The sequence below is a fragment of the Falco rusticolus genome, chromosome 3 (assembly GCF_015220075.1).
Source record: "Falco rusticolus isolate bFalRus1 chromosome 3, bFalRus1.pri, whole genome shotgun sequence".
NCBI classification, from domain to species: domain Eukaryota; kingdom Metazoa; phylum Chordata; class Aves; order Falconiformes; family Falconidae; genus Falco; species Falco rusticolus.
In genome coordinates, this window is record NC_051189.1 from 34,229,748 (window position 1) to 34,243,651 (window position 13,904).

The window sequence follows — 13,904 nt, forward strand, 5'->3', positions numbered from 1 at the left end:
TAGTCTGTAAGTGTACTGACTACAGAAGTGCTCAAATTAAGTCACTATAACCAATCACTTACAGATCCATGAGAGGCTGAAGTTTGACCCCAGACCCCAGTTTACAAATCATCCTTTTTTATTATATTAGGTAAAAAAACCCTGTGCATGTGAACCCTACAGAGTTTGTTTTGGGGCATTACAATTTGAAGATGAATTTTGTGGCATGGGTCCAACATCCAATATTTATGCTTGGCTGATGAAAGCAGCAGCTGTGAACAATCAAATCTGAATAATAAATATCTGGTTTCTCTATTGTGTTGTTGGGGAAGAAGCAGTTTAGTGTAGTGCATGTGCAGCTGGCCTTTTGTCAGCGTATTTTAAATGGAATGGTTGTGGGGAATGAATTAGTCAATCAGTTTGTAAAGTTGGCTCTTGCAGGAGAAAGGTGCCCGCTGAAAAATATATTCCTATAAAACAATATTTGTAAATTTTCAGTCTGTTGGAAAAGGTAGAAAAAATGTCCTAAAATTAACTGGGAGACAAACTGATGATTTTGGATATATCAAAGTGGCAGAAGAGATTAAGACAATTAATATCATGACCATTATCACAGCTGTGACTGTGTTGAATTTTGCAATTCAGCAAAGGAACAACATTTGTACATAGATACGAGTGCATGTCCAACATCTGGGAAAAAACTAATGTTTCTTCCTATCCAGTGCACTATCAAGTACAAATAGTCAACTAAGTTTTAATGCAAAAGACAAAGGTACCTCTTCATATATTGCAAATAGAAAATTAAAATACTGTCAGGAAGTTCTGGGTGAAGTTTATAAAGTGTATAAAGTATATAGAGAGGATGGCTATCTTTTTTTCTTTTTCTTTTTTTGCCAGAAGCAGTCCTTTTCCACTTGAAACAATAGATTGGAAAGTTTCCTTGTATTACATGGAGATCCCACACACACTTTCAACAAAGCAAAATAACTGATCTCCTAGGAATTAAAAAGAAGTAAGTATATCAAGGCAGGTATAGATCAGTGCTCTTGTTCTTTTCTGGTCTTTTTTGATTTCCCTTTACAATCAGGGCAACTTGAAGAGCTTTTTCCTGGATCTCCATAGAACACATTTTACAGAAACTAAATTCAGATTGTGATTATTTTAGACTCTCTGCTATATGTCATGATTTGTAAATATTGCTTTATCAATTACAACTGCAACTCAGTAAGTCTTAAAAAAATGTATTTCATAATGCATAATGCTATCCCAGTCATTGCATATGAAGAAGTCTGTAGAGTGCCTACAGCTTCTTGTAGCTGAAGGAATGTTTCACTTCCTTACTCTTTATAGTCCTAGTTACTGCCAGCCAATTTTAATGAAGTTGAACAAGATTTAATTATGGCATATTGTCTGTTGGTCCCCCTGCATACCAGTCTGCATAGCTATGACAGTTATGCACGTGTGACAGAAGTGCCTCATGCACATCACGTGGAGTAACACATTTCCCTCTGGCACGAGTGTTCAAAGCCCAGACGGGCCAACATGGTTTTAGCTCTGGTCAGCATGCCACCACAACTCCCACTGCTTTGTACATTGTCACTCTCTGTTGCTAAAGGTGACTTCTCTGAGGTTTACTATTTGAACACTACTGCAATATCAAAACTTAAGTCAAACAGTTCTACGCTTTTTCCTCTCTTACAATTTTGTTTTGTTTAAAGAGGAACTGATGGTACTACTTCTACAACTTTCAGAAGGAGATACATATATTCAACAATGAAAGTCCCTTGATTCTCTTTTCCTGACTTGTCTAGAAAAAGTCTGAGTTGTATTGGGTATCTCTGAATATACAAAAATAATGTGGGAACGTAATCTGAATTCACCTCTCACAAGGAAAATAGACATCTCTGCTCCACTTATTTTTGAAAGTGAACTCTGAGCTCACCAAGCAGGATCTACATTAAATAGATTTGGGACAGAGAATCTGGCCTGTATCCAACAACATTTCAGGTTGGATAGTTGATAGTTATTAAGATATTGTCGTGGTTTAACCCCAGCTGGCAACCAAGCACCACACAGCCGTGTACTCATTCCCCCCACCCAGAGGGATGGGAAGGACGACCGGAAAGGAATGTAAAACTCAAGGGTTGAGATAAGAACAATTTAATAGGTAAAGCAAAAGCCATGCACACAAGCAAAGCAAGGCAAGGAATTCATTCACCACTTCCCATGGGCAGGCAGGTGTTCAGCCATCCCCAGGAAAGCTGGGCTCCATCACACGTAATGATTACTTGGGAAGACAAATGCCATAATGCCAAATGTCCCCTGCTTCCTTCTTCTTCCCCCAGTTATAAACTCAGCATGACGCCATATGGTATGGAATACCTCTTTGGCTAGCTTGGGTCACCTGTCCTGGCTGTGTCCCCTCCCAATTCCCAGTGCCCCTCCAGCCCTCTTGCTGGCAGGGCCCAAGGAACTGAAAAGTCCTTGATTCGGTATAAACATCACCCAGTAACAACTAAAAACATCAGTGTGCTATCAACATTGTTCTCACACCAAATCCAAAACACAGCACTGTACTAGCTACTAAGAAGAAAATTAACTCTATCCCAGCTGAAAACAGGACAGACGTGTTGTTTGATCAACATCTGCTTCCACAGATGATGTCACTAAAAGCAGAAGGTTCTTATTGTTACCTGTGTGTTTTGTTTGGCTTGTCTTTAAACCAGCAGTTGAATTTTGTCCACTTCCTATACACTATGACATGCATTGCATAGCTTCATCTTTCAAGTCAGTCTTATTATGCAGTAACGTTTGAAAGTCAAGCAACTTCTCTAAACATAGGGACATTATCAACTAGTAGCTATTGAATTAAACAGCCTGTAAATATTAGCATGCTTCACAGATTTAAATAATCAGAAACCAGTAAATCTGAAAAAAACAGCTGTATTAATCTAATCTTACTTGATAACAGGAACGACAATCTGAACAATTATCTGGAATCAATCATACAAAGTATGAATTATTGTTGAAATTAGGAAAATGTTTATGCTGCTGTTATAAAAATGGCTCCTCAAGAATCACTGTGTGCCATTGTGTTTTCCACTCACATAGCCAGCAATTCTTTCATGTCTTATTCCAATATAATGAGGAAAGGTGGTGACAGAAACAGCTTAGGACAATGAACAAGCCTGTTAGCCACTTTCTGGGCTAAGCTGAACTATGGAATAAGGCCAATGATGCCAGGAGAAGCGAGTCATCCAGCTTAGAGATTGACAAGGTGCTTGATTGGTTTTTGGTTTTTTTATTATGATATAAAGCAAAATGAAACACCTAAGTTAAAAGGAAACTACATCTAAAGAAGAAAAAAATTATTTTAAAAAAAGATACAGATGGAGCAGCAGAAGTCTGTGGAAGGGGATAAAACCTGTTTCAGAGACAAGAGAAGGAAATTCTTGAAATTACATGAACAAAAATGTACGTCCAGAAATGTGTTGCTGCATTGAGAGAAGGTGTGTTGACAGGTAAAGAGATGTTTTAGGCTCTTAAGAGGATACCATTGCATGGATGAAGAAATGTTGTATCAGCATCATTATCTTTTTGAGCCAAACTTGAAAGATCATTAAACTTCTAAGATTAGTTACACCGCATTTACTGTGTATGAAGCAGAAAAACAGATGAGACAGACACAAAGCATAGAAATCAAATACACTTTCATCAGATTCCCTCATTTCCCTCCATTTAAACCAGTATGTTCCTAAACAAATGGAATTTGAGTTAGCTGTTTAATTTTGTTAGGCAAAGAACTGTGTTCTCATGTTCCACAAAATCCATTCAAGTCCCAACTGCAGAATTTCCCTCTTCTTGCAATCCAGTCAAAATACCAATTAAGCACCTAAACTTGTTAATCTTTAATCAAGAAAATGAATGCTACTTTTAAACTCTTATTCAGGTCTCATACTGTAGCATAACAACAATAATTCCGTTTGTTTATGAGGATTTTAATGTTGCATGCAGCTGCTCTACTAATGCAACAGCTATGCCCTACTGCCTGGTTATCTGCATTCTTTTTGGTGTAATTTATGTGGTAGTAGAGATGACTGAAATAGCTTGCTTCAAGTATTTAAATAATTCAATGTTTCATCACTTCTTTGAGATAAGCACCTAGTATTTTCCATCACTTTACTATAATTTATTTTGCTGTGTGTGTCAAGCTTTCCTTGCTAATGGATTCTGATACAATTTTTGGTTTTAGTTAGGTTTTATTTATTTTTTTGTTCTGTGAACAGTGAATGACTAAAATCAGATGAACTACTGCCAAGATTCCCCAGTGCATGTGTGCAAGATATATGTAACTGCGTATGGGTAGTATTAATTTCACCTAACTTTTATATGGCAAAGATCAGTGGGGCAGTGTGAGATATCTGGGTGGGCCCTTTCTGTCACGGTGGAGAGGGATAAGCATCTCCAGAAAGCAGGCGATTAAGACCTGTGGGATAAATAAAGGACTCTCTTGGAGACTGACTAGGTATTTGGCTTAGACCAGAGACCTGCCTTGCAGATGGTTATGTTTGACCATGTTTGATATGGAGACAGAGGCACACTGTGATAACCATTCAGGGGTTGGCTCTAGAGAACCGGCCAAAGCTATGTCTCGGTTATATGACTCTAAACAGTAAGTTTCCAGTAAGCTGTACCCATACCAGTGTCACACAAGCTTCAAGTATCTTCTCAATCTTACTATTCATGCCCTGTCACAGAAAGTCTTAGCTCTGGGGCCATGACTTAAAGGGCCTAGGAATGGTTGCGTCAACACAGTAGTCACACAGTAGTGGCTACAGGCAAAATGTGCTAAATAACAACTGGATTTTCTCTAGTAACAGTAATTTATAGATATACAAATCTTTTTAAGCTATGCTCCACACTAAAAGGCAAATCCAGGCATGTATCCAGGCATATAGTTTTCTTCCTCAAATAAATGTCACAGCTGTCAATTATAATTTTGCACTGAAAAAGTGGTGTTCGAGATGTGAGGTATATACCTAATGATAAGTTTTTGCTACCATCGTATTCTAAGCATGTAAATGAGGAAGGAACTGCAGTGAGGAGTGATACCTTTAATCAAGCCAATAAAATAAACAAGAATTTGGATATAAAAGCCATCTTTCAGGTATATTTTTTGCCTTTGTCTTCTAGAAGGAGGATGGCTTTCCTGTAAAAGTAAAAAATTATATCCTTCTGCTGAAAGGTGAATAAGGCATTTTCATTGAGAGCTGAACTTGATTTCATAGAATAGAATGCATGGTCTTTTCTAAAATTTGGTTTTGAGAGATAATTGTTTCTTTGTCAGTATTGCCCATTTTTCAGTGGATGAACAAACAGGAAACAGTTGGCAGAAAATCCCATCATTAACAGCCTTAATAAACTTAGGTTGTGAGGGTTTTCTTTTTAAGTGTTCCTCTTTAAAATTATTTTTTATTTTAGCACTTTATACTAGAGTTCTTCACTTATATCTGGTTTCCTGAAACCTTCATTACGGATCCTGTGTTTCATGACACATCTTTTTGCTCTTTTAAATTGAAAACGTGTTATTCTCAGCTGTTGCTCAAAGCTACAAAGAATGCCTGTCAAAAAACCTGTACCAGTTAAATAATTACCTCGCTTTACATTATCAAAATAGCTGTGCGGAATAATTTCCATTAATTCATGAAATATTCACTGAAGTGCATCCATGACATGGGTTAATGGCTATGCAATGAAAATACACCTTGGAATTTTGTCTGTCTGTTTCCTTCTTCTGATACCACAAGTGCTCTGGAATCTGGCAAGAGATTCTGCATTTTTGGGTAGTTTGCTTCATCTAATTTGTATTTACCATCTCTGTCTCTGAAAAAGCTAGCACTATTCCCATTCCCTATGTTATTAATGAACACAGAAGAAAAATTCTATTTATTGTCTCAGACTAATGCTATTTTACAGCTTTCAAAGATCCTCTACATCCTGTCATTTTGATCATGGAAAATCTGGGGGTTTTGCATTACCAGGCTTGGCTTGCATCTTAGCCAGGCACTCATGACTGAAAAGCATGCCACGTCACTCAATAAAGATGAGATAATGAAGTGTAATCAGCTTTCGCAATAAATGGCAAACCTCCCAGTGACTGGCAGGTTTTGTATTTAGTACTGTTATAATTTTTTCATGAGCTCAGTTTGCAAAAACATCGTGCAGCTTTTATTTCTGATCCTGCTCTGTGTGTAGTTTTCTTGCAGGCTGAGCTCAGCCCTCTGGGCACCACTGCAGTCAGCCTTAGCTGCCTTCTTCAGGATTTTGACTTCAGTTACTCTGTGGTGAAAAAACCTTTGTATTTACTCTTCTGCACTTCCACATAGCTCCTCCCGAAACCCAATTTGATCTTTGCTATTCAAGGGCAACTTTTTCCAAGAGTTGACTTGTCCTTTCAAGAACATTAAAAAAAAAAAGCCAGACAACTTTTGGCTTTATAAAGGAAACTCTTTCTAAGAAAGTTAATGGAATTTTTCAGACTGTCTGAAAAAAATTGCAAGTTTTTTCTTTCCCATGTTTGATCTCTAATGAAGTCCCTTTTACTGGTTTAAGTAATATATCTGTGTCTGCAGGCCGTGCTATCAGAAGTTGGTCCCAGCAGCAATGGCCCAGCCTGTTGCACTGCACCTCATTCATCATTGTGTGCAAAAATATCTTTTTCACAATTACACCAAGTCCCTGAAATCTACCTAGCTCTGCTGACAGCAACTCTGGCTTATCAGCTGCTGGCATCTCCACTGGCTGGTGCTGGTTTCCAGTGGTTTCCCAACCTCTTTGATGCTGTCAGGCCCACCACTGATGCCCTCACACTTTTGTTGCCTGTGGAGTGACCAGAAATCAAGCGCCATGTTACAGCCCCTAGGATTACTGCCATGGTCAGGGTGGCCAATGCAAAGAGTTCCAGCACCCTTCAAGTGCAAACAAACTGCTATGCCCCACTTTTCTCTCTGTTCATTACGGACTCCTTCATTTGGCTCTTTGGCAGCCTTTAGCCCCCATATGCTGTATCATTTACATCCAAGTGACATTCTTCCTGTTCCCAGTCTTCAATAGAGGAGCTACAACTCCCCACAGTCCTCTTTTTGGGTGGATGGAAACCCCCTTGAAGAAGAGCTATCCCTACCTGTCTTGCTTGAACCCTGGTCAGCAGCCAAGCCCCACACAGCTGCTTGCTCCTCTCTGCTTGCTCCTCTCTCTCCTCAGCTGCTCCCTCTTCATTGGCTCTCAACCACTTAACAGAAACAGCCACACCTACAATTTATCTACACCTGCACTTTATCTACATCAGCCCACCCTGCCCCTCCCACCCCGCCCCTGAAGCCAGCCCACAGCTGTATATTATCAATGTTAATTAACCTACCTTCATTCTGCTACATTTGCTCACCTCCAGGAAAGTCAGGCTCCATCATGCATAACTTCCAGTTACTTGGGAAGACAAACATCATAATGCCAAATGTGCCCCCCCCCTTCTTCTTCCCCCAGCTTATATATGCTAAGCATGACATCATGTGGTATAGAATATCACTTTGGCCAGTTTGGGTCAGCTGTCCTGGCTGTGTCCCCTTACCAATGTCCCGTGCCCCTCCAGCTCTCTCGCTGGCAGGGCCCAAGAAACTGAAGAGTCCTTGACTGAGTATAAACATTACTTAGCAAAATTAAAGACATCAGTGTGTTATCCAAATTATTCTTACACTAAATCCAAACCACGAAACTGCACCAGCTACTAAGAAGAAAATTAACTCTTATCCCCATAGAAGTCACAGATAACGAGAAAACCAAGGCACTACCCTTTTTGGCTTCTCTCCAGGCATGCTCATCAAGTCACGCAGCCCACACTTTTCCCATGCCTATGACATGACTTGCAGAAATATAGTGCATTCATTGCTAACAGCATAGGGTCCTGTCCTTCAAATCTGTCCAAGTGGCCACCGTGGTGAAAGACCAGAAGAACAGAATGTGAAGTTTTGAGGTAGACATGACCAGCATGATCTTTGCGTTACATAGTGTCAAAGAATTACAGAAGGTTGTAGCTGTTATAACTTGGTCAAATTTGGGCAACTTTGGTCACAATAGGCTAGATGAATTAAAGTAGCTGTGGAATAACAATTGAAATCTATAGACTGTTCCAAAACATTTGTGCCACAGAACAGTTATAAAGAAAACAGTATAAAGAAAAAAAATAAAAATTAGAAAACCTGTGCTAAAATGTTATTTTCAAAATTCTAAGACCATTATGGCACATGTAGTCATTTGTTTTTGTTATCAAGCCAATGCTTGCTTGCTTAATTAACTGGTTTCAGTTAAAGCTGCTGAGAAGGGTGATTCTCTGTTGACTCTCATTTTCCAAATAATTCCACAACTCTAAAAAAATCCACATCATCTCTTGCTTTCCTCTGAGTAATGAATGAAAAAGAATTATAATTCACAGTAACATTATGGTCCCATGATGTGAGTTTATATAAAAACTCCGTGCTCAAGATAATGACCCCACAAGGCTTTCATCTTTTACTGGGATGCATGTTTTTAATGCTACATATTAAATCATCAATATTAGATCATCAGTTCCTGGTATTAAATCATCAATAAGCTTTTCCCTCAAAAGTTGAAAATGTACTTGATCTGCCACTTAATTAAAAGGTATATTTCTTTCATTCAATGATTTGTTCATCCTTCCAGCCTTCCTAAACTTGCTGTCATGTTCCCTAAACATAAACCAACACTTTTTAAGATGAGCATGACAAATTTAGGGCCCAGAGGTATCACTGGTGTTGTCTCCAAAAACATTGCTCATATTCAACTCTACAGTAGCCTTAGCTTTTGATTGGAGGCCCTTTGATAGCATTTTAAGAACTAGATTTTATTCTTCCTGGCATAAACAATTGGCCACCCGTTTCCTCCTGAATCTCAACAGCATAGTCACAAATCCAAGGTGGAGTTATTCGCTTTCACACATCCTTCTACTGTGCTTCCTAACAGACCAGACAACAGATGGGGGGGGGGGGGGAAGGGAAGAAGTGAATTTATGTTCCCTCTCTATGAATGCTACAGGAATTTGAAAGTCACCCAGAAGAAGCAAAGAGGATGTTTCATTACTCACAGAGGCCTTGTGTAGATGGGATGGCCAAGGTGCCCTGCCTTGCTCTTGACACCCAGTCTGAGTGATTACTTGTCCCCCATCTCCAGCGGCCGATTGAGCACACTTGGGTGGAATTGCAGATCCTGCTCCTTAGTTCCCCACTCTGCAGGGAGGCAGAAACATTGTCCTCTGCCCACCTATCTCGACTGTTCCCTCAGAGGAAGAAATGCAGATCTTCTGCTTAAACCATTCTCTTTCCCCAGCCCCCTTTCATGAAAAGATTTTTGAAAACTTTGATTTTGACTAGGGGCCAGATACTGACATCTTTCTTTCACAGTAACACTTACCCCACGATTATCTGTTGACTTCAGTAGTATCCCCTGTGGGATAAGGCACTACTCAGTTAAAAAACCCTGTATCACGTGTTACTCAAAGTTAATATCCTGAGAGACCTTTGGAATTCTTCGGAGTAGTAGCCATTGATTTTTACATCACTGTAAAAATAGTGGTGGAAGGAAGGATCTGTTTCTTGTTTTGAATCAAGAAGGGCATTTCATTAGCTATTTCCTTCCTGGCATTTTTTTGTCTGTGTCCTGGCTGGCAGATCATAAGGGAATTTGGAAGGCCTATATCCAAGTGCACATACTGGCCCAGTCCTGACAGTATCAAGGCCAGGCCCTGGGTGAGCATCGGCCTGATGCTGTCCCATGCCAGGGACCAGAAGCCTGAGTCCCAAGGGCACAGAGTACATGTGCGTTAGCTGGTGCTGTCCAGCTCTCACAACCTGGCTGGGCATCTGGGTGAATGTATGAGCCTATTTTAAGATACATGATAAGGGCCTCTATGGGGAGCAGACAGGACTTGTAAAATTACCTAATTACAAGAACTCTTTTGACATTCAGATTTTGATAAGGGCATTTATCAGGATTCAGCTCTAACATTAGGTACATTCACTACTTTATTGCCTTGGATACAGGACAATTCTTCATTTGGATAAACGTCTTTCATGTATGGAGAATGTATACAGTATGTGATTTACTGTGGCAGAAGTAGTTTTATCCACTTTTGGTTTTCTTTAGCCTACAGACCACTGAATGACTTTTCAAGTCTCCTAGCAGTAAACAGTCAATATGACTTTAAAGCAAAAGAATCAACTTGCTTTCTCTTAAATTCCTAGGTATTCTTACTGGGTTTTACTATTTGATTTTTAAAAGCATTGATAATCTGATATCATTAGCCAGACATACGTTAAATTATGTGATAATGACTAGCATTTATGTTATCATAAATTATAGATTTCAGTCTTTAATAAATAAAGTAAAGGTTGCACAGTTTTAACAAAACATTGTAGGTTTATAACTGCTGGTAAATAATGAGGCAACACGGACTTCAGTGTGTCCAAGATTTTACCCCACATATGCCTCATGTCTGTTTTACTCAAACTGTCTGTATTGCTCATGTAAACATGGATAAAATATTTTTGGGAATAAACCAGACTAGAATCTAGGCCTGAGGCATTATGTTACTAAATATCCACAAAATAAGACTTCTCCAGAAAGCTATAGCTACTGCTGAGTGAAGGAGGAATACAAAAATAGCTGTTTATCTTTAAAGAGGAAATTTTAGGGTAAAATATTTGTTTCACTAGTTTGTATTTCATAAGTTTGTTTTATTATATTTTCATTTTAATAACAAAAGTGTTTGTTTGCACAACAGTTTCAAAAGTTTTCATTAAAATACTTTTGACAAATAGTGCTTTATCCAGAACTAAATTATAGAGAAGAGAATGACAATTACACAGAATCACTTAACAGCTGATAGGCACTTCTGACACTAATTATTAAAATGAAGTTTTGTTAAAAAGAAAAGCTAATAAGCACTGGGAAGCAAACTTCACTATGATATTTATGAAGAAAAGTAGTTCATCCTTTTAGAGCTTATTCTTTAAGGTCTCCATCCAACAAGACTGTTTAATCATTATGGCTAAAACTGAATGTTTTGGTATCTGTAATATAAAATACTGAAACAAGACTTTTGTCAGTTTAATGCTGTTAATGTTATGTTATTGCTTTCACTCATAAAGTGTCATGAAGACTTAAGGTTTATTGAAACTATTACTTAATGTTTGATGCAAAACCTGTTTCCAGAGAAAAGGAATCTTCCCTCTCCATCTCTTCTCCTCACCTCTCCCTCTCCCCTTCACTTCTTGCCTTTGCTCACTTTTTCTTTTAAGGCCTTCCTCTAGCTGTCAAAGTTATAAAGCAACACTTAAGGTTTGTGACCAGAGTACACATGAAAAATCTCTGCAAAGCCCCGAAGAGAAAAATGCAACATCTATATGCATGTCCACATGCATTTATTTTTCATGAGTGTTAATCAGGAGCCCTGCTTACAAATATTTAAGGTTGACCTCTTCTTGCATCCCATAGTATCTTTCTTCTCTTCACATGTGCATTCAAATGTAGACTGTTTTATTTTTAACTGCTCAAACAGCATCTCCCTCACCTCTCTGCTCTTGCATCTTACTGCGTCTCGTGCTATCCCATGTCACATGCACAGATAACAAGGACTTTCCTTGCATGGTGTCTACCCAAAGGCCATGAACTAAGGTTCATCAAAAGCATCCTATCTTATACTCTGTGCTGCATTTTTCACCCAGAGGGAAGATTGCAGAGCAGACGTGTAAAAGGAAAGAAACACATTGCCTAATCTTCTGCTGAGAGTTGCTCACATGACATGGAGATTTGTGTGGTTAGGAGAAGCTTCGTAAAGAGCAGAAGTTAGTTTTCTAATTTTCGTGCTGAGGTCTCTATACAGTTCCTCACACTGGGGTCCACAGTGTGCATGAGATTGGTCACTGCTGGGGCTTCACAGACCCCAGGGGGAGCTGAGCTCACCCAATGGTCGGGTGTGAATTGAGCTAGTTCCTCCAGAGGTGTGCCACTGGCCCTTTCATCTCTTCCCAGAGCCAACTAACAACAGCTTCTGTAATGCACACTGTATACCTCTCTGTCTGCCAGCCATTGTGCATGTCTTCAGCTAGGAGATCCCAATGGAGACGAGCAGAGAGCAGCTGTGCAGTGAGAACCAGCTGGAAGCAAAGCTCACAGCCAGCATCTTGGCTGCTTGTGCTGCTCAAAGCCCTGGGTGGTTGCTCACACTCTCCCCAGCAGAGGGACCATGCTTGTGTCAGAAACAGGCAATCGTGAATGCCCAAGGAAAAGCACACGTAAAACCTAGTCAGGACAGGCTTTACAGGTCAGTGAAAAGAATAAGGAATTCTGAAGAAAATAGGGTCTAGCAGTGGAATTATTCTGTGAAGCTCAAGGGCCTCTAGGTTTTAGAAGTCAGCCATGTCCCATGCTAACTGGAAGCATCTGCTTGTTCAGAACTGTAGAATCCCTGAGAGTATGAGACAGAATCGGGCATCTATGCCAGTATGTGAGCAAACTGCAGGGTCATTTTTCACAGTCAGCTTCAAAGTTAAAGTAAGGATATAGGACATTTGAGTCATTAATAAAGTAATCTTTTTGTCTTTAAGGTGGATGGTAATTTCTTTTCTATTTGGGCTTTTCTGCTATAGTGTAAGCATTCTGATGGCTTTCAAGAATTTTATCTGGGGATCAGTTTTGTTTCTGGTACAGAGAAGAGTTTGTGTTGTCCTTGCTAGGTGGAGACTATTTATGTGCATTTGTGTGATTTGAGTGGTCCAATTCTTTATCACTTTATGGATCATTAAGATGTGATGATGAAATTGAAAATAGTCAGAGCTGATCTTTTAAAATGAGTTCCAATAGACTTAGATTTCTTACTGACCCTCTGTGCTAACTCATTTTTAAAGACTACCTGTAGAAGTGAGAACTTAGAGAAACAAAGCGATAAGCTAAGAACCGTGACAGCTTAACTATATTTAATCTCAATGATGTAGCACACTCATCTTGAGGGAAAAATGAATCTGCCAAATTGCAAGTGCTTCATCTATGTTCAAATCCTGAGAACATTTTACAACCTGTTTTTAAACTGTATTTCAAAATAATGCTTCCACTATCCTTAAAGAGGAAACAGCCTTAGCAAAAATGTAAGGGAAACCTCTAGCACTGACATCTTGAAATAACAGATTAAATTATTTCAGTGAAGGCTGTGGACATGGCAGTCTTGGGCCAGTTTTACAGGATGAGTGAAACTATCTTGCATCATCACCTACCAGTGGCTACCACAACCAGTTAGTTGGTCTGAACCAGTCTTTAAATTGGACATGGGTGATTTATTATAATATCAACCCAAAATCTCTCCAAAGTACCACAAGCTTTTTGGTGGCATGACACAGTGATGTGTAAAGCTAGTGCCTTTTGCCCATTGTGCCTTGAAACATTCGAACCAGAAGCGTTCCTTGCCGTTATGAGGCATACTGAGGAGATTTGTAGCTGGCAGTTGTTTTAAGAAACAGCTCGCTCTACAGTTCAAGTTTGTTTTTTAGAAAGCAAGTCATTATGCTTAGCAACTTTACCATGCAGAAGTTTTCTATTTTAAATTCAAAAGAGATATTAATAAATTCTGTCATATTTACTACCTTGTTGTACTTAATTGATTGTTATTTAAAATTTTAATGGCAGGGTTCTGCACTGAGTAGGACAGCATGAGATGTGCTATGAGAAATGGGCACAGCAATAAAATTCAAAAGGGATAATTTTTTATTTTTAATGAACAATATATACATTTGAAAAGACACTACATACTCAAGAGCAAGAACTAGCACTGGATTTTGTTCGTTGGTTAAAACATTTCTCAA